The sequence below is a fragment of the Mytilus trossulus genome, chromosome 4, assembly GCF_036588685.1.
Source record: "Mytilus trossulus isolate FHL-02 chromosome 4, PNRI_Mtr1.1.1.hap1, whole genome shotgun sequence".
Taxonomy (NCBI): Eukaryota; Metazoa; Mollusca; class Bivalvia; order Mytilida; family Mytilidae; genus Mytilus; species Mytilus trossulus.
The window spans coordinates 43,500,147-43,525,656 of NC_086376.1; the positions used below are offsets into that span (position 1 = coordinate 43,500,147).

Sequence of the window (25,510 nt, forward strand, 5' to 3'; positions counted from 1 at the left end):
AGTTTTTTATGTTATTTCTTCACAGACAGAAAAAATATTACAGTCATTCCTTAAATAGTAATATTATTGATACAGAGAGGAAATAATGGCGCTCTAAAATGATGTGGATAAAATTTGGTGTCCTCTTTATCATACAATATCTGTCCTGACTAAGAAATATTATTGGTTAAGAATGAAGCCATATATATTGACATGATAAAGAATATATAGATATAGGAAGATCATGAAGATGTGGTGTGAGTGCCAATGAGACAACTCTCCATCCAAATAACAATTTAAAAATAAGTAAACCATTATAGGCCAATGTACGCCCTTCAACACTGAGCCTTGGCTCACACCGAAAACAACAAGCTATAAAAGGCCGGTCCCATATGTTCAGTTTTGGTTGATGCGGTCAAATAATTTTGTTATTAAAATGACTCAGTCTGATACATGTATATCAAAACTTCTGAAATTTGTTAACAATTCAATATTTTGAATAAAAAGAGGACACGCTGTCATTTGAATTATACAATCCATCGTGATCGGTTGTTGTCTGCTCTATGGTTGGGTTGTTGTTGCCCAGACACATATATTTGTTCCATGAGTCAGTCTGAGGTATGAAAACTAGCTGATGTTTGTTTCTGATGCGATATTTTGAATAAAAGTAGGAAATGATGGCACTCTCAATCAATGCGATTTTTGTTTGTGGTTGTTGATTTCCAATATTGCAGTTATTTATAAACTACAGTCCCTCTTGACCTAAAATTATAACTGATATACTGTCCAACTATATAGACTTGCATAAAAAAAAAGAAAATATGGTCATTTTTGGTTGATGCGGTCAAACGATTTTATTACACGACTCAGTCTTAAGTATGAAAACTATTGATATTTGTTTACGATTCAATACTTTGAATAAAAAGAGGATATGCTGGCACTATAAATTCATGCGAACAAAATTTTGAAGTCATTGTTTTCCAATATTGCTGTAACTTGTATATTATAGTCCCTCATGACCTAAAATTATAACTGAATTACTGTGCAGCTATATACTACATGTACTAAGCAGATTTGTAGAAAGAAAGAGCAAATAAGGTCAGTTTAGATTGGTGCGGTCAAAATATTTTATTACACGACTCAGTCTGAAGTATGAAAACTACTGATATTTGTTTACGATTCAATACTTTGAATAAAAAGAGGTCATGCTAGCACTTTAAATTCATGTGAACAACATTTTGAGGTCATTGTTTTCCAATATTGCTGTAACTTGTATATATCAGTCCCTCTTGACCTAAATTTATAACTGAATTACTGTGCAGCTATATAGATTTGCAGGAAGAAAGAGCAAATAAGGTCAGTTTAGATTGATGCGGTCAAAAGATTTTTGTATAACAGGTCCGTCCGAGGTATGAAAACTACTTGTAAAAAGATATCACATTTGTTTACAATTCAATATTTTAAATAAAAAGAGGACATGCTAGTACTATAAATTGAGTGCAAATAAAATTTTGAAATCATTAATGTTTTCCAATATAATTGGTATCCTTGCCTAAAGATAAACTGGATTCCTGCAGTTTACAGCTAAATGTATATAGATTTATATGATGAAATCAAATATGATCAGTTTAAGTTAATAGTGGCTCAATGGCAGATCCAGAGCGGTAGGGGACCCCCTTTTTTGACGATCAATGCATTTGAATGAGGACATTTAGTTGGACCCCCCTTTTAAAACGGCTGGATCCGTCCCTGGTGGTTTGGGCCAGAATAACATATTGCACAAAGATTAAGGTCAGATAATTTTTTTATGTAAAATGAGCCATCCTGACTCCCCAAATGACAAATGTAAAACAATTGAAATAAAAATGCCCCCCCCCTTTTTCCCAATATTAACGGCTTAATCTATGTTCAAAAATGAAAGAAAAACAAATAGTTTATGTAACACATCAACAAAAGAAAATCACTGAATAACAGGCTCCAGACTTGGAACAGTCACTTACATGCAGAATATGACGGGGGTAAACATGTTCTCTTGCCGACGAAAAATTTGAAATAAAACCGGCAAAATAGCAAAACTCTTTATAATATTAATCGCTATTTTGCCGAAGCTTTTATATTTAGACAAAGAGTTCTTAAAACTTATAAATCAATTCTAGACGTAGAATTTATAAATAAATTTTAGCCGTCGGATTTAAAAATCAATTCTAGCCGTAGAATTTATAAATCAATTCTAGCCGTAGAATTTGTTATCAGAACTGTTCTAGAAGTAGAACTGACTAAAACTGTTCTAGAGTAGAACTGTCAGGATCAGTTCTAGGTAGAACTGTCCAAATCAGTTCTAGGGTAGAACTGTCAGGATCAGTTCTAGGTAGAACTGTCCAAATCAGTTCTAGGTAGAACTGACCAAATCAGTTCTAGCTAGAACAGTTCTAACCTAGAACTGACTAAAAGGTGTCAGGCTGACAGTTCTACGTACTGTCCTAGAACAGTTCTCCTGACAGATTCTGACAGATTTAATGAGAGGTTAGAAGTGATCTCCACTGTATCTACAGATTTATAGTTATATTTTATGTATTTTTTGTTTGTTTTATTTGTGTAATAAAACAATAAACCACCCAATGCGTCCATTTATTGACAAACAATGCATAACATCCTTTATTCTTTAGTTAAATACTTTGCTAAAACACATATCTTGATCTTAATCGTTCGTCTTTTCATTACAAAAGCAAACTTCGTGTCTGCTAAACGTTAACTTTTAGATATGATAACTGTAACGTATCATCAACAAACATCTGCAATGAACTGTTTGTTTATTCTATCTGATTTCTATACTAAAACATAAATATAATTCCGTGTTATGGAGTCATTTGAAAGAATTAAATATTGCATAATAAATATCAAACATATCGCATTTGATGCAAAAGAAGTCAATCTTCCGACAAACGTTCAAATCCAAATGTTGGTGAAGCTTACAGTTTAACAATAAATGTTTATATGGCAGTTATATAATACAAATCGACCTTTAAAAATAGTCAAACACCGATTCCAAGGTTGTTCTTTAAAGGAAATAAACTGCACGCCGGGATGCTTCGTTTCGATATATTATTTAAAAATATTTTAAAACGCATTGATGATCCTGATATAAGATTTTTAGCCTAATCTTTTTAAGACGTTGAACTCAAAGCTCTTTTGTTGTATCATGAACTAAAAAGATATGGGATTTTCTTTTTCATTATTTACTAAATATATAGCTTATACATTTTAAAACAAATATGACATTGCCTACTTTTCTCAAATGAAAAAATATGAGACTTCAAATTTAGAAAAACCTGTTTGATGTTATACAACAATACATTATAATACGTTATTCTGATTGGCTAACTGCACATCACGTGTTATTCCTTAAGCAATCGCATCAATCAATAAGACTTATCATTCATGATAACACGTGGTTCCACAAAAAAGTGCACATGTGAATTAAATTAAAAAAATATATGAAATACGTGTTTTCATGATCATAGCTAAATAATGTAATTTTAAGTATTGAATGCTGATTTTTGTAACTTCATTGGGTTGTAAAAGGGTTGACCGTGCGTACATTTTTAGAATGAATCGCTTTCGCGCTTCATACAAAATGTACTACGGTCAACGCTTTTACACCCCCAATAAAGTTACAAAAAGAAGCATTCAGTTCTTGAATAATATTAATCATGTTAAAATGTTTTGGGTTTTTTTCTGCAAATGAAACTGTACTGCTTCTTTTAAATCTCTTGCTTGCTCTGTCCATGAACTATTCTTAATATTTGTCTATATGTGTATCAATACACATGGCTGGCTGTAGGGGCGATTCAAACCCGTTCGCATCTAATAACTATGATTCATTAATTTATAAAAACAATACATATTATATATTATATCTTGTTTTATGAAAAAATCATGAATTTGTCGTTTATCTATTTATAATTTTATATAAGAAATTCATCACGGATACAGTAAAAATGACATTTCAGGATTCGCACATTACATACACTGACTTTAACGTGACAGAAATTAAATGAAGCAAAATTTATTACACAAGAGCAGTAATACCCAAGTTAAGAGATTTTTGTTTAGCTGGTTGCTTCTTGTTTTAAATTAACATTTTAAGTGCAATGAAACTTTCGATTATAAATCAACTAACCGTTTATCAGATTTTTTTTTACATTCTCATGTTCAGACTCTATAATTGTTAGATAGAGTGCACACAGAAAAATGTGCAGACATTATACATAAGATTAACTCTAGTTACATGATAAGAGATCCATCCGTATGTCTTTCATTATGTATTTGACACGGACAATGAATAAATTTGTGAAAACTGTCGAATTATCAAGCTGTAATTTGCGCTTCAGAGTAAAATAATCAACCAGATAATAAACTAATCACAGATAACAGGAATCAAATTGTGTACACCAGACTTGAGTTTACTTATATTACTTATTAATAATATAAAGGTAGATTAGGTGTCTAAATTTATATGATTATAAAGCTTATGTGCTTATACTTTTTTCTCAAGAAAATTCTTTAATATGTCTACATTAAAAAGATATTTACTTTTTTGAATATTTGGCTTCCAAGACAAGACATTGAATGATTCGCGCACATGTTTTCTGTATGGAGTGACCTCAGGGTGACCTTACTCGTAAAAATCCGGTGATTGCAATACCCCGTCTGTATCTTATTGTATATGTTGTACACGTGCTTACCTCAGTATCTTTTTTTTTGGTTGATTTTGTTTACTAAGGTGACAATCCTTCAACTTTGGCTTCAACACGACAATTGATTAACTGCCATATTTTTACATCTAACCAGACCGAGTGAAGATATTCTTCTAGACGATTATACGATATGAATGCATGATAAAATCGTGCACAGAGGACTTAGTTTACGATATATACGTAAATTTGTTTAATGAATGGCTATTACCTATTTGGAATTTATTGAACCATAAAACTAATTTTTGACTCTTCACATTGAATAATCCGCGAAGCGGATTATGTAAAATGTGAAGAGTCAAAAATTAGTTTTATGGTTCAATAAAATCAAAATATATTATTGCCATTCATTATAAATAAATTTCTATCAAAAGTAAGGCTCAAAGAACTTTTTATATTGTATATTTTAACAATAACAACGTACACACATGTTGGCGCATGAATACATAACGTCAGAGTGGGCGTGTCGCCATCAAAATTGACAACATTGAAAATAAAACTAATAATTTTAACCAATCAGAAGACAGTAAAAACACCAAATTTATTTATTAAGAATTGAATGAAAATTAGTTTTCCCCATTCACTCGTTTGATATAACTTCAAAGTAAATTGTGGTACATAAATGAAGCTATCTGTCCGTTTTAACCCCATTGGTGGTCATGTGGTAGCCTGCTCCCCTCGAGTAATTCATGTCGTGGTTAGATTCCCGGCAGGGTCTGATCAAAGTATTGAAAATTGGTTTTTGAAATTATTTGCTTATCATGCAACATTCAGGAGTAAGATCAAAGACTGGTTGATACTTAACTGTGTCTGTTAAATAGGAACAATCTTCCTGTGGACCATTTACCTTCTTAACTAGAACGTTAAAACTACGGCTCAGCACACTCGTTCTTATTCAAAAAATAAGTTTATAATCATGTCAAATCAACATGTTCTAGTCCTTTAGCCACCATGAACGCTCAACTGCCAGCATTCGTTTGTTGACATAACTTTTCCTTTGGGCAAGTTAATGACTTTTTGATAGGCAATCTTATGGACTTTTCACACATGCGCAATGGTATTTAGGTATTAATTACAGTCGACATAGTTTGATCCTTGGTGCATGTCAACCAACTTTGCAGAACCTATTGTAATATTTTTAACTTTATTTCCGAACTTGATGTATTTTGAACCATTTGCCACTGGACGCAAAGTAAGACCCTATGGATGTTAAATTGCTGAAGTAAAAATGACATGATAGCAATTATTGAAAGAAGTTCATGATCTTACTTAATATAGAAAATTCTATATTTGAATTATTGTCAAAAAATATCAGTGACAGTTAACATTATGTCATATCGTTTATCATACTTTATTATTATACTTCACGTGAAAATGCCATATTTTGATTGGTTAATACGAGGGTGTTAATTTACTCTATCACATGGGTGAGCGGGTGACAATTTGTTTGAATATCACCCTCTCGTCCAGACCAACAATGAACGAAATTTAAGTCAAGTTATTAAAGACAATGCTTAAGCTCTACCTTTTGGTTTAAATTTTATTATTTGACTGTCAAAATAAAAAATAAAACATTATATTCACTTCTGTTGATTTTTCTAAAACCCATAACGTTGTTATGTATGTGACGTCAAATCGTTTATATCAAAGGTCGGTTGACTTTAAACGGCGAATTACAACTTTTCTATTCTACTATTACGCGATAAACATTAAATATCTTATAAAATTCATGATAATAATAGTCTATAATAGCATATTTGAATGCAAATTTTAAAATGTGCCTATTTTTCTTGGGTATAAATAGCTGCAAGCTTCTTTTCAGAAAAAAATTAGTACCCTTTTTATACTTAAGTTCGTATAAAATGTGCTTCAATGAAGCAGAACGTCTGCGTGTGGTGTTTTAAATAGTCGGATTAGTTTGACATACATATACTTGACTTTACCACATAGAGCAGCTGAGCATAACCGTTTTAATAACAAGAATTTTATCTAGCACAATGCCAACCTATACATATATATGCACTTGTTTATATGGTACTTTGGTTTAATGATGTAATTTTAATGATTTTTAACTAAATTATGTAATATTAGAAATTTGATTTATAAACATAAATTGATAAATTGTCTATCAGTTTATGCAGGTATAATTTGTCAAATAATTTCCAAATCCTATTAAAGAGCAAAACTTCTTATAACAATTCTTGAGTAATCTTGTCAAAAATGAAGCCGAAGTATTGTAGTAGCGTTATACCTTCGAAACGAGTATTTGTGATGGCAATTTAACCATATTCAACTAAATCAAAAAGAAAACAGATATTAGTTTGTAAATGTTTGATTTGCCATATGCGTTTACACTGGATTCATCAATATTCGTTGGATACCAATTTTAATGGATTGGATTTCGTGGTTACATGAGACCAAAATGACACAGAATGCAGAAGAATATCCCAAAGAACGTTTTGCGACACTCCCGGCGGGAAAATATGAATGCCTACTCATATCCAATTTTTTAGAAATCTATTTTTTACAGAAGAGTGTCCACCATGCATTTGCACTGCACTGTTATGATAAAAGTAGAATAGAATGATATACAAATGGATAACATTATAAAAAAAGGCAAATGTTATATGAATATAAAATATAACAACAAACCAGTGTATACTGATGTGTATCACTGCAATATAATAGTATAGTGCAATATAACGGGGAGGTTGAATTTCCTGTCATGTATTAATTATCCACGCACGAACTTGTCTCACATTTTTTTAAACTGTACATTAACCTCAGTTTCAGGTAAAGAGGTGTGATCTTTTTCCGTGAAAAGTGCTCTTGACCACCCACAAGAACTTGCGATCCTCCGATGGCTAGTATTTCAGTACTTTGATTATTTATTTTTATCGATATACGATTTATCTTTATTCGTTTTTCAATTTGCCCTAATGACATGTTTGAAAACATTCATTTTTAGATATTGATTGCTCTTTCGTGAACCTTTTCCTACATTACGAATAAATATCGTGCATGGAGGTAGATTAGGTTATGTCAGTATTTGTCAATTTTCCTTTTTCGTTAAGTAATATGAAAGTTTATATACAAAAAAGTTAAATACGTTTAATATACTTGAATAGCTACGTTTGACTTTAAAACACATGTACATGCATGAGTCTTTATTCTAAAGAATACGTTATGAATTCGTAATACATTTAAGCTATCTAGCATATAATTCTTAGTTAAACAGATATAAAAATAAGAAGATGTGGTATGAGTGCAAATTAATGAGATATGAATGGTTTTATTATTTCCATCACGTCATAACACAACGGAATAGATAGAAGTAGAAGCAATGATATCATACCTTAATATATCACTACTCAATTTATTTATTGACCGAAGTTTTTTTGTCGTTTTTGGTCATGATGTTTGTTTCTAATTTTTAATTTCGTCTGGTAATCATTGATTGTCCTACTGGTTTTTTTTCTCTCCCTCTTCCTATAAGTATAAATCTTACTATTTTGACCAAGAAATCAAGAGATTTATTTTGAGAAAGACTTGACATTTATTTAAATACAATACGGAACAGTTGATATAATAGGAGTTAGGCGGGTTTTTTTTTCGAGATGTAAGCCAATGAAAATTTGGCGGGAAATGTTTCTCTCTAGATTTTTATTGAATTTAATACGGAATCTTTTTCTTTCCAAAACTATGAAAACAATAACAAAGATTTTACAAGATTTTTAAAATATAGCCTTTCAAACTATGTGCAATAAATTATAAAAAGAAAAAAAGGGAGGTAAGTGGGCAACATTTCTAATTGGACTGCGCGGATAAAACCTGAAATCCTAAGGTACGGAAAATTCGAAAAAAAGAATTCCCGGATGTCGAAAGAATCAATCCCGAAATTCACAGCTTTAAAATACCCGATCCCGACGTCTCGAAAAAGCCTCCCCCTTAATTTATATTAAAATTCTAATAGGAAATAGTATTAATCAATGGTAAAGTAATAGAAGAGAGTTTTCTCAATATTAAGGATTGAGGTCATTTAAAAAAATTGGCGGGAAATGTTTCTCTTTAGATTTTTATCTATTTGAATAAAATTCGACTTTTAAAATAAACTAAAATCAAACTTCCTGAATTGATAAGTGGAAGATGATTTTTCCTACTTTTTACTTTAGATTTGAACATAAACTTCGACATCGAAAGCCGTCAAAAGGATGCCAAAACATTTAATGAAAGTCTACTCACCTTTGGTTATCACTCTGTTTTCTTTGTATTGAAGTAAGTATAAATTTAGTCTCAATATAAGCTTGAAGTATTTTTTTTCAAATTGCATGTGTTGAAAGGTTGACTTTGATTCGTTTATTCATTCATGCTGCAATATTCTTCCACATTAAACTTACATTTTTGAAACAGTTTATAACTGATATGATCAGATGCAATATCATACATGTATGTATGCATTTGCTGCGCTACATTTAATTCGATGACGTAATTTCAATGATGATATAATTTTGAAATTTGAAAACTCTACAGAGCAGACAATTTTGAATTTAAAACACATTTGAAATAATTTTTATCAATTCATGCAAGTCTATATATGTGCACTTAATTTCAAATTCAAAAGGGCACACTAAAGTAAGAAATACTTCTTCAGTTCTAGTGTACTTCACAACGTGACAAACATAAGGTATATTAAGTGCTATAACGTCACAAAACCAAATTGCCCCGAGTACCCTTCTAACAAAAATACAAAATGAAGCTGTTGAAATCTTCCAAAGTTCTTTTCTGATTTTAAATTATACAGATCCTTCAACCTAGGTCAATGAATTTTGATTGACACAAAATGTTTATCAACAGATGAAGCGATCATTGGAAAAAGTAAAATCTGGGGAAACATCGCCATGCCACGATTACAAAATGTCATCTTTAAAAATATAACTCATGAAAATAATTTAAATATACTGACCGGCTTTAAAAACGCAACACTAGATTATTTTTGTGTTGTTTTTGAATGAATATGTCACCGTCAATAGCGATGACTGCCTGTTACAAACGCCAAAATGATTGTTAGAAAGGTCAACAAATACTGTCTGACATGTTTTAGGTTCTGTTTTACAACTTCTGATTTTGCATTTGTTCAACCCATTAATTGCTTTTGGCAATTATGCGGTTGGAACTTGAAGGCTTTAAAGGATTTCCCTCAGTCGATTCTTTGGTAATTCAGTTTATGGGAAACATTTAAGGCATGAATCTGTACTCAATGACACTCGGCAATTTGATAAGCAGTTGACGTTGCGGCCGTTAACATGTCTTGCAAATGACGTTGCGTATTCAAATTCTGTTGACGTTTCATTGTCAATACACGCTGATCTGTTCATTGATGGCTAGAAACAAATCTGGTCTACCTGTTTCGTTGTCGGAAGGACAGTAAGACGAGTTTTTGAAGTCATAAAGTATGGTTGCAGCACGTTTATGTTTTCATGTTTGCAGTATTCTTAAGGGATAATTCAGTTTTTTATTTCTCAGTCTTGGCAAAATGGGGATGCAACATTTTTAAACTGAATTAAGTGAGGCAAAGGATTTAAAGAACTGTTTGACAAAGCAAAAAAAAACTGAAACAATCTTTCATGGGTCCAAAATTTCGCTTTAAGAAATTCGTGCGACTGAAAAATTCGGTATGTTCAATAACCACAGGAAAGTCAGATTTTGATTTTTTGTAAGGAGAAAGAAGTATGATAAGCATGGACAGAAGTTATAAGAGAATCAAACAAGATTTGGTAAAAAAAAATCAACAAAACGAGTGTTGCGTTTCTAAAGCCGTTCAGTATATATCTGATATACAAAATATTGACTTCATAAAAGAAAAATATAAAATGAATAAACACATGAAAGATATTATGCAAGAAAACTATAAAAAGCTGTTATTTAAAAAATTCAATTCTTTAACAGAAAATAATAAATTATTTATCTATAGTTAAATCAAAAAAGAAATATGAAACTGAGCCTTATTTACTTAAAGAGAATAACTTTGAAATAAGGAAAAAATTTACTAAATTAAGGGTAAGTGACCATATTTTGGAAATTGAAAGGGGTAGATACAAAAATATAAAAAGGGAAGAACGGTTATGTCAACATTGATGTCTAAATAAAATAGATGATGAAGAACATTTTTTATTTACATGTATTAAAAATAAAGATTTGAGACTTGAATTTTTGCAGAAAGTTAGAAATACCTATTCTGATATAGATAATTTGGATAATGTGGATAAATTGGTTTTATGTCTTTCGTGTCCGTCAATTATGCAGTATACGGCTCCATTTGTTAAAAAGTCATGGTCACTAAGGAGAGTGGACTCAACAACTGCATGATAGATACTTATATGTATATAATGTTTGTTCTTTTGTTGTTATTTTTGTATGATGTATTGTGTTCATTTATATATGCCTTCAACCCCATTGGGGTATAAATGTGCATTTATTCAATAAACAGTTATTCAAAAATGAGCAAATACGTATACAATATAAGGACAATGTCAGAAAAATATTACCTTTTTTTATGAGGCTGAGAAATTGGTCAAGGGCGAATTTAAGCATGTACGCATTACAGAATCATGAATAGTTTGGAGACCAATTGGTTGGCTTTGGCTGTTTCTACTCTTTGGTCGGGTTGTTGCCTCTTCGACACATTGCCCATTTCTAATTTCAACTTTATACAAAAGGAGTACCGGCATATGTGACGATAAAAAATTATTCTGTTAAATCGAGACACTGCAAAGTCACTAGATTTGAAATTACCAATTTATTTTTTTCTGAACTTCTAAGAATTTTGTCTCAACATTCTGTTGTAAAAGTAATAATATTATAAAGTCTGACTGGTTTAAAAGAAAAAACAATAACACGCACCCTTATTCTCTTGATTTATTGATTGGTTGATTTGTGTTAAACGCCACTTTTGGCAATTTTTATGATTTATATTGCGTTGAGACCTGGACTGAGTCGGGTGTGTCTATTCTGTGTTGGTCTTTGCATTATGTATTCGGGTTTAGTTTTCTGTAATTAGTTTATACTTCAGTTTCATTATGTATATCTCTTTTTATTCATTTGATAAAATTTACTGTTTGCAATAGCATTAATTGTTCTAAATAATAAGGATGTTCTTATCCCAAGCATAAAAACAAAGCCATATTTGACACAACCTTTTTCAACTTTTGATCTTCAGTGCTGTACAACTTTGTACTTTTTTTCACTTTCGATCTTTTATATCTGGGCGTCACTGGTGAGTTTTGTGTGGGTGAGGCGCGTTTTTGGCGTATTGAATTTAAACCTGATGCGTTTTGTTATCGATTAATCATGAGCCGTGGTGTTGTGGTTAGTGCATCGGACTACTAGCACAAAGTTGCCTGGTTCGATTCCCGTCTGGGATGAAAATTTCAGGAACTCAATTTTCGGCTCTCCCTTGACACCATTTGCGAGTATGGTCTTGAGGAAACGATGATAGTCCGTCGGAGGGGACGATAAATGGCTGACCCGTGTTAAGAGAGAGCCATATCTCTTGCACGTTAAAGACACCCTTGTAGATTTCGAAAAAGAGTAGGCTAATGCCGCTACAAGGCAGCACTCGCACCTGCAAAGTGGAAAGGGATTAATATAAGTTGCAAAACTTGTTTCCCAATCCACTATAAATAAATATGTTTAAACTAATCATGTGTTTCTTTGTCCAATATTTTCTCCTATTTATATGTATTGTAGTTCTGTAATATTATGTTGTCATTTCAATGTTATATTTAGCATTGCCATTAAAGTGCGAGGTTTAGCATGCCATAAAACCAGGTTCAACCCACCATTTTTTCCTTTAAAAATGTCCTGTACCAAGTCAGAAAGATGGCCATTGTTATATTATTGTTCGTTTCTGTGTGTTACATTTTAACGTTGCGTCGTTTGTTTTCTCTTATTTTTTAGTGTAAATTCAAATTGCGATAAGACGTGTCACGGTACTTGTCTATCCCAAATTCATGTATTTGGTTTTGATGTTATATTTGTTATTCTCGTGGGATTTTGTCTGATGCTTGGTCCGTTTCTGTGTGTGTTACATTTCAGTGTTGTGGCGTTTCCCTCGGTTTTATTTTGTTACCCCGATTTTGTTTTTTGTCCATGGATTTATGAGTTTTGAACAGCGGTATACTACTGTTGCCTTTATTTGTGCAATCCCATAGTGTTCAGTTTTTAATAGTGGAGGAAAGCGGTGTGTCTGGTTGAACCACCGACCATTGACAATCCTCATATTACCAAGCGCGTCTGTCATGTGCAGGATTCGAACTCACAACCGCAGTGCTGAGACTAGTGATACAGTTGTTCGTCTGCTTAGACAATTTCGGCTACTGATGCCATTTTTTGTCCATTTGAAGACTTTTAATATATAATATATTTGATAGTTTCTGACACGTTTATGTAATCAAAAGCATTGAAAAATCTATGACGTAAGGAAAACAGTGGTATGAAAAATAGACAAAAAATTCGTTGATTATTTCTAAAAAAAATAGTTGGATTTTTTAATTTTACAACAAATTGTGATATATTTGATGTTCTTGTTCGACTTTTAACGAAATGCTTTTTGAAAATTGAAAATTAGTTACGATTTTTCCTTTTCGTATGGTCATAACATTAATGAGTGTCCGACTTCCTAGTTAATTTCTACAAACCATCTAAGGATTAAAAAATGCAATATTTACTGCTGCACTCAAATTTTGGACGTTTTTACCTTTTATGTTCATTTGATTTGCACATACATTGTTGTTTATAACTGTCCTTCATGTGAAAGATTAATAGTTGCCAAAGGTACCAGAATTATAATTTAGTACATAAGACGCGCGTTTCGACTACATAAGACTCATCAGTGACGCTCATATCAAAATATTTATAAATCCAAACAAGTACAAAGTTGAAGAGCATAGAGGATCCAAAATTCCAATAAGTTGTGCCAGTTACGGTTAAGGTAATCTATACCTTGGATAACAAAATTCTTAGTTTTCGAAAATTTTAAATTAAGCCAGGTATGAAATAGACTTTATTTCTACAAAAGAAAATGAATGTGCCAAATCAGAAAATTCGAATTTACATGTACTTGCTTTCCATTCGTCTGATGTGTTTGAATTTATTTTTTTCATCTGCTAAAAGACTTTCCGTTTTGAATTATCTTCGTAGTTCGACATTTTTTTGTTATTTTAATACTTTTTAACTATAATTTTATCTTCAAATCAGAGATTAAAACCAATGAAAAAAAACAGATTGCAGAACTGAAAGCCAAAGAGCATTTCTTTAAAAAGTGTGATGAATAATATACTTGAAAACAGATGTAATCGTATTCCAAGACCCTTACAAATCGTAAATATAAAAATAAGAAGATGTGGTATGACACCCAATAAGACATCTTATCACTAAAGAGACCACATACATGTAGAAATTAACGACTTTCAGTCAATGTATGGTCTCCATCAATGAGTAAAAAACACATTACAAAAGGCCCCGAAAAAGAAACACAATTCAAACGAGAGAAAACTAACGGTCTAGTTTATGAACAAGCCCCCCCCCCCCCCCCCCCCCCACCCCCACCACCACCACCACCACCACCACCACCACCAAAATCACCAGGAGGTGGTAGAAATCACGTGCTCCGATAGGTTATTGACGAAGTGCAATTTGAAAAGAATATTTTACTTCATGTTCTAAATCAACAAATCATGTTAAAATTGCAAAAATAATATGTTTAAATCTGTCGATTTTTTGGGCCTGTCCTTACCTAGGATTTCCTGGCCATTGTTAGTCTTGTGATTTGGGCATCCATGTACTAAAGACACATTCTTGATTTCAATAAATTTGACGAATATATAATGTATATTGTCATGATGATAAAAGACCAAGTCATACGACACTAAGATCCGTGAATGCGAAAAGTAAACTAGTCACATTGACAAAAACTACAATAAAACAAACTAGATATCATTGAGATGGAAGCCATCTCTGTGGGCCCCGCTGTCAATAACGTGGGGTAAATAAGTTGTATGGATAATCTGATGTGAAGCATTATTTGAAGTTATTACATAGTCTCATGTGTGATTTCAATCTAAGATTTTAAGTTAAAACTGATAAATATTCTCATCTTTCTTTCATAGTATAATAGTGATATGACTGCATGATGTGAACTAATTGTTGACTACTCTAAGGTGACTTCTGGATATATGGATTGATGTTTGAACAATATGTTTAAAGGTGCTGCCCAATTGATATTTGTCACATATCTTTAGAAATATGCCTTCAATATATTATGACCCACCAAGTATAAAGTATGAAATATTAACGGTTCTCGAGAGGTAGAGCGGACACAATTTGTTAAGAACAACGAACGGATGGACAGACCGACAGACTGACCTTAGACCTAGGATGCATACATTATGACACATTCTCTAGTGTTGGTTTATATATATGTTAAGTTGAAAATGTTTGTCAGGTATAAAGTATGAAATAATAACAGCTGTCCACTCAAAATATAGTGTGGATCAAATTTGTTAGCGATGGACAGACCAACAGACAGACAGACCTTTGACTTAGGAAGTGGTACATACATCATGACACACCCTCTGGTGTTGGTTAAAATGGATGTCAAGTATAATATTTGAAATCATAATGGTTCTCAAGATATAGAGCGGACACAATCTTCAACACAGGACACAGGATTGTCAACTGAAACCAAAGTTTTTTTGACGTTGACCTTTGACCTAAGAAGTTTTACATACATCATGACACGCCCTCTGGTGGTGGTTAAAATGGATGTCAAGTATAAACTTTGAAATCATAACAGTTATCTAGATATGGAGCGGACACGATCTTCACCACAGGACACGGGGTTGTCAACTAAAACCAAAGTTTTTGACCTTGACCTTTGACCAAGAAAGTTGTACATACAACATGACACACCCTCTGGTGTTGGTTGATAATCATGTTAAGTATTAAGTATGAAATCATAATGGTTCTCTAGATATGGAGCGGACACAAAAGTGTTACGGACGGACGGACAGACGGACAGACGGACAGACGGACGGACGGACAGACTGATCACTATAGGGCGACCCGACTTTTAGTCGGGGCCCTAATAATATATATATATAATGAATATAGAAAAAATCTAAGAATACAGATTTATTTGATATAGTAGCATGTTCCATTTTGTAATTCTATAGAATGATACGGTTATAAGTCTGGACGACTGAAATAGATAATATAAATAAGATGAATTTCGAAAAGATAACCCTAACGATCCCTTTACATAAGTCTAGAGGGGGAGGGGTGTACTTCAATACTTAATTGATAGGGGTGCCGCTGTTTTGTCACCTTACCCAGTTTTGCATTTTAAAAATATATACCATTTCATAAATTGCGTAGGAAAAAAAGTTATATCATATATATCTGATAGTTTTCTTAACTTTTCACTTATTCAAGCTTAAAAAGGTGTAAATAGAAGTGCCCCCCTTTCAACCCCAATCCCTTCCGGAAACATAACAACTGTCATGGAAATACACTGACTTTTGAAAACACCCTTTAATGCATGTGTCTGTATCTACTTATTTCAGATAATCAATATTAAGAATTCTTAGAGCTAAATGTGTCTTGTCTTTATATTATTCTTTTTGTCACTGATAAGTGAGACCCAACCCAGCATCAGATGCAGAATCTGTATATACCAGCATTACCCGATGTTTTGTTTTGTTTGTTGGTGTTTCAATATTGCTTTCCCCCTTTATATTTACCTTAGAGTTCGTTTCTTTTTTACAATTTACATCTTAAATTGCCTTTCTGTTTCAATATATTTAAAATTAAATCTTGTAAATAGAAAACAAATCGCGGTTGCCATGGGCACAGATATGTTGCTAGGGAGAAGCAACAGTGAATTTGGCAAAAATGTGCAATTAATTATGTAATATTTAAATAGTGTACAAGTGTAAATATTGTCTATTGTCTATTGTAAAGTTCACTACATGCGAAACAGGTTCAATTTCAAATATAGATATATTAAAGCTGTATAATAATCATATTTGATGAGTTTAACCCTGCCATTTTAGTGGTTGCTAGGCAACCGAATAAATGAGCTAGACCTAAAATTTGATTATTTTCAGAAGGTCTATGGTATAGACTTACAATATGACAAATTAAATGAAATTTGGGGGTGGGGCCAAAATTGACCCTTATAGCCCCTAGTCCTTTATTTGAAATTTATTATTAAGTGTTGATTTCGTCAACTTAACTTGATTTACTCTTGCTGCTATATAATCAATCACGTTTCAAAATTCGATTCGTATGCGGCCTTTAAATTTGGTGAAATTAAACGAACATGTGTGCCTGCAGTGTCTAACTAGACACAAAAGCTTTCATCGCGGCATGTCAAAGAGTAACATTGGTACATTTCGGAGTATGTAAAAATAATAATCCGGCGAAAAATATGTTACGATATTTGTAATAAAAACTAATCTAATAATGAAAATATTAATAATGGTTACTTAACTACTTGAAAACGTCTCTTTATATATTTACAATAACGCTACATGTAATTTTTAAAATAATTATAATATCTGTCTTCAAAGTATTATATATTATAGCTCACACTTAACCTTTCCAAATATACAACGCCATAAAACCTAAGATTTCAACTGCAAAGTTTCTTTACAACTATAATCGTTGCTTTCAGCGAATCGTAAGTTTAGTTCATTTACATGTACAATTAAAAGTAAAAAAATCCGTTCATTCGAACGTTTCAAATTTCTTTTCATTGGTCGATTCGGGTCAAATTTTTTAAATAACAAAAAGTATACAATCATATAAATAAATTACAACCTTATTATTCATTCTTTAAAGATTAAGTGTTGATATTGTCTTTGAAATTTCTTACGATTTTTCTTCCTGATTTTTTAAATCCAACCTTTGACATGTTTGAATATATGTATTGATCTTGCGTGAACCTTTTCCTTTATAGCCTATTTTAAGATCTATCGTACATAAAGCTAGGCTGTTTTATTGTCTGATTAAAAACATACCAACATCAACATTATATTTATTTCAGACAGGAAAAAAAGTTGACGAAATTTATACACAACTTCTTAGTTTTTTAGACTGAGTATTTGTTTTCTATTGTCGGTTTACTTTTTGGTCATAGTGCTGTCCGACGTTTAGCAATACCAGTCTTTGAAAGGTCTATATTGCTATTTATTTCCTCATTCAATATACCCTCATTTACCAGAAGTCCTCTCTAACATGACCTACCTATTGTCTGTATTGATATTTTTTTTCCTCGTCTTGAACATGTATGAGATATTTGCTACTGGACGTAAAGCAATAAATAATTTATTAATCGTAACGCTAAATGAATACATATAAAATATAATAAAAATAGTAAGACTATATGCTCAGATTTATGACATGAAAACGTTATCCTAGTATATATCGACAATATTTACTTTAAGTCCTAAAAACTTACATTTATCGCTTTTTAAAAACACATGGCGCGGACGAAAAATTATATACAACCTCTGAAAGCAAAAGGCAGAAAGGCACAAAACTAAATTGTTCATGAAAAGTAGATGGAGAAAGAGTTCATTTTTTCCCCAAATTATATATAAAAAAAACATAAAAATAACATCTTTGTATCAAACAATCTTATTATAATAAGTGTAACAACACAAAAAGAAATTCTTAATTAATCAACTTTTTAACGTACAGTAGATTTATTTAAGTGTAGTGTTTATTTATAATGCGATAAGTGACAGGTGATTTTTCTACTTTTCCCCCTTTAGATTTGAACATTAAAGTCGACAACAAAAAATCATCTAACTCATAAGGCTGCAAATAAAATTACTGAACGTCAACTAACCTTTGGTAACGGTAACCACTCTGCTTTCGTTGTATTGAAGTAAGTATATATTTTGTCTCAAGTTTTAAGTTTTAAGTTTGATTTTTTTTTTTTTTTTTAATTGTGTTGAAAGGCTGAATTTGATTCGTTTATTCATTTATAGTGCAGTACTCTTCCACATAGAATTAACTGTTCGAAACATTTTATGACTTTTATCATTTAATGTAATATCATAAATGTATTTGCATTTGTAACGGTGCATTTAGTTCTGTGATGCAATTGCATTGATTGTATAACTTGAAAACTCTACAGAGCAGACATTTTAATTTAAAACATATTTCAAACAATTTTTATCAAGTTATGCAGTGTATATGTGCACTTAATTTCAACTTCAAAAACGTACTAAAGTAATAAATGTTTCTTCAGTTCTTGTGTACTTGATAACTCAACAAAAAATAAGGTAAATAAGTTATACATTGTCAAAAAATCAAATTGCACCGAGTACCCACATTGCACCTTTCTAACAAAAATACAAAATGTAGCAGTTTTTTCTCTGAGACTAAACAGTGTGTATCCCGCAATCGGGTGTCTTATTATGGTTTTATATACATTTATCGCTATTTTATGCATTTTTCCTTTGATCTTTTTTTTTTTGTGATAATTTTTCATATCATTCTTCTCGCTTGAGATTGGAAACTATCGCTAGAAACTAAGGAGACATGTGGCGTTGCTAATGAAATTGACAACGTCGTCTTAGGTAAAGAGGTAGGGCCAATTTACCGAGGATTTTTTTCACAGAAGGGCCAACTTCAAAAAGTGCCGACAGAATAAAATGTACAATAAAAACAAAAAATAAAAATGCTTTTTGATCAATATATCGATTTACGTATATTATGATATGTGTGATCAATAGTTAATTTAACCCTAAAAAAGGATGAAAGTCTAATATGCGGATTTTCAGGTGTTTTTAGGTAAGAAAAACAGGGAATCCCCCAGAAGGACATTTCAAACCAAAAAAAAGGTTATGCTTTTTAAGACTGTTGTTATTTATACTACTTTTTCCCTTAAAAACGAAATTGGTTTAGTGTGTCCTTATTACATAAAAAACAACTTTTTAAAGAACAAATTGTAACATCGATAAATTGTACCGGTATAGCTTCTTAATAACTAACATATATATAAGTATCTCCGTAGCTCCATCCGTAAAGCACAGACCTACTTTTAAATGATGGTTTTGATAAAAGGATTCGAATCTCGCTCAGAAAAATTGGCATTTTTGTGTTTTTATATTAAATATTAATGTCTCTATCATATTTCTTTGAATGTTTGCTTGATTCATAGAGTCATTCTGGTTCATTTTGACAATACAGTTTACTTGTTTATCATTTTACATGTATCAAAGAAAAAAATTATGTATCGCTTATTGCGTGCATTCTTATGACTGTCCATACTTTTGACACACTTTCTATTCATATGTTTACATTTATTACGTGATATAGATACAATTAATAAGCGTTGATTCTTGAAAAAGAAACCATGAGCCCGCAGGGCGAATGGTTTGTTTTTCATGAATCAACGTTTATCCATTGTATCTATAATAACTTAAACTATTGTGATAATGTCTTTTCAAAATTAAAGCCTTTTCTCAATTAGAAGGTATTGTATGTGAGTTTAATTAACCATGTTATCGTTAAAAACGATGCATGACAATAAATTATATATTACATTTAAATTGTTAAAACAATACAAATACATGTTTTACACAACAAATCTGCCCTTAAAGATTTTCATTTATCAGGCATCTGATGACAAAATGAGACATATTTGTTCTTATTTCTAATAAAATTGAGAATGAAAATAAGGAATGTGTCAAAGCCGGGGTCAATTTGACAAAAAAACATATATATAGCATATATATAAAGCATGTGTCCATAATTTCTAACAAGAAGTCTTATTCTTGGCACATCCCGATTTTCTCTCATAGGAATTTGCGAATAAGCAGATGAAATCACACTATATAAATTTATAAAACAAACATGAACACCTATAATGCTAACATTTTTGTTTCAAAAATGTGAAATAGCTAACAATGATCCGATAATAAACGACCAAACTCGCTTTAATTAAACAAAATATCCAAAATAACTTTAAAAAACAAGAAACAAAACAGGAAAACTAGAGAATAGGGACAACAACAAAACAATACCAGAATTCGAACCTAGGCCGACAAGTTCTAACTCATTGAGCTTGTGCATGAAACCTTGCGGCTACCAACTCATACTAAACGATTGCCTATTATTGTATATATAAAGGTACAATCAATGAATGTCCGTTGTACCGATGTATATCAAATATTCATTTATATATATGTTAATCGTAAACAATTGGTAGCCGAGAGGTTTCGTCGATATGTTGATGTTAGTGACACTTCAGAGAATTCATGTACGGGTTCGACTCCCAGTGCAGGCATATATAAATTACAAAAATTAAAGGTAAGTTTTTAAATTAATTCCATTACTGAACAGAAATCAATAAATTGGCCAATTCAACCTTAATGTAATTAAGCATACAAAGGAAACAAAAGAATATAAAATGGTGAGTCCATTTCAGCGACGAATTAAGGAAGCGTTGATTCTAGAAAAAGAATCCACAGTAAATGAATAGGCTGACGTCACAACAATGGTTTAAATGTATTCAAGGAACAACTGCCGTTGAACTGAACATAACCAATAACACGAGAATTAATTGTATAGCAATGAATTCTACATGTTGCGGGTGTAATATACACATAACTTCAAATAAGGCCATTGTATACGAGTTTCAAAACAACATTTTTTCGAAACCTTTTAAGAAGATGGTATTATATGTAACAAATGCACTCAACACCAATGTTATCGCCAATTCACAAACTGTATAGATACTAGTACTGAAATTTTTACCACCGTCCCTACACCGGTACCCAAAGCATCAGAAAATAAAACAACACAACAGAACAAATCAGTTACACTACAAATCGTGATTGTAGGTAAAACATCAAGAAGCTCTTTCATTTGTATCACAGCGAAGGGTCGATTTGTTAAAAGAAACGACAATATAACATTGATCTATGACCAAATGATGTAAGATGTTCTCCGGTCAAAATATATACATGTATTATCTAATCTTATCTTATAGACGATAAAACATTAAAAGACCAGGACAAATACAGATATGCATAAATGTATATTCAGAATGAGTAGTCACGATTTGAATATGTTTGATATTATTTGGCTCCTTGACAAGTTACGTAGTATGCCACCTTGCTTTAAGGATGTTTATAATAAAATAAAATCAATATTAAAAAACAATAGTCTTTGCCTTGTTTTTGTAGGAATACCTATTCAAGGTATGAAAATAAATAATGTGACGTATTTTCTTGTACTATAATTAGCATCTATCGGGCTATTTAAAAACATGATTTACCTATCTTATCGAATGAAACAAATATCCGGCAAATTGGCCCTCCCTCTTATATAATTAGCGATAAACAGATTATCTTTGGTCATCTCAACTCGATTGCTTTTTTCGCTTTCGCCGTGACCGGGTTCACGGTAATCTATAAATACAGCCCTACAGTTACAAGACTGTATCTGTATACTATACAGATATCGATTTAAAGTTCCGCCCACTGCCGGACTACGTTTGTGTATTGCTGTTGACGAGTGTTGTATGAACCTGAGTGACTTAAAAATGTATATTGCAGACGCATTCCAATGACGTATTGCTTGACCTTATGCGAACTATTCTGATTTTTTCAAGCATTTTTAGAGCAATAAGAATTAGAACAGCAGGATTAACACCATTTTATACGGCACCAATCATCGAGTTCAAAACTGGAATGTGTTACATGGGTAGCACAAAATCAACAATGAAATAGGGGTTGTCAATTTCAATATGTTGAGTGAATGTCAAGTTCAGTTCAAAATTCTGAAGCGTTGAACAACTCATACACTTTTGTTTCAAAATCGGAAAATGTTTTGTTATTTATTTTTACAGTTGAAATTATGTGTTATAATAGCATAGATAATTATTGATGACCATTCGAAATTCGTTTGGCGAAACAATTTTCAACTGAGTGTGTGATTTCAATGTTACTTCGCGAGCCTCAAGGAATTTTAAATCGAAACTAAATGAAATTAATTTGATTTTGATCTCAAAGCATAAAAATATACAGAATTATTTGCAGGATAAAGACACCAAAAAGTTATTGTCTATGTACTTCATTGATTTGACATTATACACGTGTTTCAACATAGGCTAATAAATTTATAGGAGTAGGGGCAATAAGGTCCTTATTTGGCCCAAAATTTATTGCAAATTTAAAAGTTATCAGACATATTCTTCAATTAATTAAAACTTGACTAAGGTTTAAGGTAATAAGAAAAACAAAACAAATTTGACATCGAACAAGTTAACATGGCAACAAATCATGACTAAATTTGCATATTTTGTTAAATTTCGTGATTTTCCTTGTTTTTTCCATCAAATTTTAAGCATATTTTAGTTAGAAAAAGTATGTGAGCACCCAAGAAACAACTTTATGTTTGGTGAGATTATGCCAATAGTTGTAATAAAGCTTCTGTTAAATTATTTTGTTGTTTCTCGGCTGCGCACGATGTTTTCACAACGGAAATAGAGATAGAAAACTGCATAAATTCTGTATTTTTCTTCCGTTTTTTGTGATAATAGTACACATAATGACGTAATTGTGACGTCATCAGAAAAAAATCCTTATCTTTTCCATTTATATTTCTTGACCCTATGCATTTCTAAACATTATGTGGAAATTTGAAATAGTTACCAAACGTTTTATTTTCTTGGGCCAACACTAGGCCTTAATGCCCCTACTCCAAATTTACACAAAATGTTCACGGTGCATATCAACAGACGGAGCAAAATAAGTATACAATATAAGGTCAAAGTCAGAAAAAATAAAACTTTTTTGTACATAGAGGCTGAGAAACTTGGCAAGGAAGATGTTCTACCGAGCCCTTGACAAGTTTTGTGCCAATACAAAAATAAAATATTAATTCAGGGGTCAGCTGAAGCCCGTCACTTACTGACCAATTAGTAGCGTTTGACTGTTTTTTACTTTTGGTCATGTTAAAATTATTATTGTCTCTTTGAAACATTATTCTGTTAAATCGAGACACTGCAAAGTCACTATATTTGATATTACAAATTTTTTTGAACTTGTATGAGTTTTGTCTCAAAATTCTGTTATATAAGTATAAATAAAGTCTGACTGGTTTCTAACGCCACTTTTAACAATTTTGTGCTGTCATAGTGGTCAGTTCTTACTGGTTGTCGGAGCCGGATATCCGGTCGAATAATCGATCTTTGTTAGGAAAACTGATAATTCTTAGCATCAAGTGAACGTGTCATGTACAGGATTCGAACTCACAACCCTAGGTTTGACAGACTAGTGATGCAGTTGTTCGTCTAATAAGACAATCGGCTTCTTTTGTGCATTTGAAGACTTAGGCATTTACATATATTTGACACTTTCTGACACATTCATGTAATCAAAATTATTTTAAAATCTATGGTGTAAGGAAAACAATTACAGATGTTAAAATTTTTATTATTTTTTAGAAAACGGTTGGATTTTTAAATTTTTACAACAGAATAATGTGGTATATAAAAATAAGAAGATGTGGTATGACAGCCAATAAGACAACTCTTCACAAGAGACCAAATCATTTATGACACATAAATTTAAAACTTTTGGCCACCGTACGATCTTCAACATTGAGCAAAAAAAGATATCGCACAGTCAGCTATACAAGTCCCCGAAATGAAAATGGAACACAATACAAACGAGAGAAAACTAACGGTCAAGTTTATGTACAAAACAATCCCCAACCCAAATCACCAGGACGTGGTAGAACTCAGGTAATCCGATAGGTTTTTGACGAAGTTGATATTGGAAAAGAATATTTAACTTCACAATGTTGATCAAAATAGCATCTTAAAATTGCAAATTTGTTCGAAATATTATTGAGATCAGTATTGTTTTCTTCACTTGATTTACTATGACCTGCTGCTATATAATCAATCACGTTTCAAAATTCTTATGCGGCCTTTAATATGTGGTGAAATAAAACAAAATAATGAATTGTGCGCGTTTGCCTTGAGTGTTTACCTAGACACAAAAGCTGTCATCGCGACATGTCCAAGAAAAAAACATTGGTATATTGCAAATAAGGATAAAAAAAAATGTGTTACGACTTTTGTAATAAAAACTAATCTAATAATGAAAATATTAATAATGCTTACTTACCTACTAGAAAACGTCTTTATACATTATTTTTTTACACTATATTTACAATAACGCTACTTGTAATAAGTACGATATATCTGTCCTCCAAGTATTAAATATTAAAGCTCACACTTAACCTTTCCAAATGTAAATCGCCAAAAAACCTAAGGTTTCAACTGCAAAATTTCTATACAACTATAATCGTTGCTTTCAGCGGATCGTTAGTTTAGTTTATTTATATGTACAATTAAAAGTGAAAAAAAAATCCGTGCATTCGTACGTTTAGAATTTCTTTTCATTGGTCGATTCGGGTCAAATTTTTTAAATAACAAAAAGTATACAATCATATAAATGAATTACAACCTTATTATTCATTCTTTAAAGATTGAGTGTTGATATTGTCTTTGAAAGTTTTTACGATTTTTCTTCCTGATTTTTTTTTAATTGCACCTTTTGACATGTATGAATATGTTTTGATCTTGCGTGAACCTTTTCCTGTATAACGTACAAATATACAGACATTTTTGTCACATGAAGCTAGGCTATTAATTTTCGGATTAAAATCTTTTTTTATTATTAACATTA

General features: G+C 31.6%; 1 protein-coding gene across 1 annotated transcript in view; it reads right to left on the reverse strand.

The window, feature by feature from the left end:
- LOC134715335 (chitin synthase chs-2-like) overlaps positions 1-25,041 on the reverse strand; it is a 72,029-nt gene extending 46,988 nt beyond the window's left edge. The window contains exon 1 of the mRNA XM_063577444.1: positions 24,947-25,041. The gene's annotated coding sequence lies outside the window, so the exon portion shown is untranslated. The remainder of the gene's footprint in view (positions 1-24,946) is intronic.
- Positions 25,042-25,510: the final 469 nt, after the last annotated feature.